This window comes from Mucor mucedo (genome assembly GCF_025094135.1).
Source record: "Mucor mucedo strain NRRL 3635 chromosome Unknown EV154scaffold_314, whole genome shotgun sequence".
Taxonomy (NCBI): domain Eukaryota; kingdom Fungi; phylum Mucoromycota; class Mucoromycetes; order Mucorales; family Mucoraceae; genus Mucor; species Mucor mucedo.
Genome location: NW_026252598.1, coordinates 19976 through 21034, shown reverse-complemented (window position 1 = coordinate 21034; position 1059 = coordinate 19976). Strand labels below are relative to the sequence as shown.

Here is a 1059-nt window from a genome sequence, read left to right as displayed (position 1 = left end):
AAACTAATTATTTTATTATGAATTTTTGGGGTCCTTTTATAAAAAAAGGTCAGAAAAGCAGTCAGAAAAATATAGGGATTTGAAGTCTAAAGGACCAACAGAAGAAGAAAAAGGTGGTGTAACAATATGTCAACTTTTGTTGTATCACCTTTTTCCCCTTCTGCTGGTCCCTTTCGACCTCAGATGTCTTTATTTTTTTTTGACTGATTTTTGGTCCTTTTCTTATAAAAGGACTACAAAATTATTATATAAAATCTTGACATTTATTTTTTACTAAAATTGATCTCTGTCTGTGACCAAATCGATCAATGGCCGTGATGAACTCTTGTTACGCCTGCAACGAATTCGTTTGCCGGCGGTAACAAAAATAAATATTTTTGACGAAATTGAACTGTAAATACTGTCGTACTTATAAATCATATCACCTCCGCTCACCAATAAAATAGAATCCACAATTAAATTGAATAAAGTCATCTTTTATCTACTCTACTTTTATTTTATATACTAAAATATTATAACAACTATCACGACATTACTGTATATTTGCACTCCGATGCCTGATTACAATAGGCAAAAAATAACTGAAGCCGGGTTTGAACCGACGATCTTCTCAGAGTGAATGAGACGGGTTAACCACTTCCCCATTCAGTTAAGTTGCGATTGATACGTTTGTGAATTCGTAATAACGTTTATCTCTGAGAATGAGTGCACTCCTACTTTGGAGAAGATCAGGATTAGTTTGATATATTTATCTTTCATGCTTCTATGGATTTTTTTTTTAATTTTTTTTTTATTTTTTTTAAGCTCTAAAAAAGTTTTTGAAAAAAGTCAAATCACGTGAGGTCACGTGAATATCACGTTTCAGTTCTCTGATTGGCTGAAATTATTTGACTTTAGAAGATTCTTACAAGCATGTAAAATAAAATCAGACCTTTTTATCCCAAAGATATAAATCTAACAAACTTACCACTACCACCCTGAATTACAAGAAAGCTATTTATAAGCCTTTTATGAAGGGTTTGCATCTTAAAGCACGAAAATCTCAATTTCCTGATAAAT

At 31.7% G+C, this 1059-nt stretch overlaps 1 non-coding gene across 1 annotated transcript; it reads right to left on the bottom strand.

The window, feature by feature from the left end:
• Window positions 1-578: 578 nt before the first annotated feature.
• On the bottom strand, window positions 579-651 carry EV154DRAFT_t177. The gene has a single exon. It is a non-coding gene; the product is annotated as a tRNA-Val (tRNA).
• Window positions 652-1059: the final 408 nt, after the last annotated feature.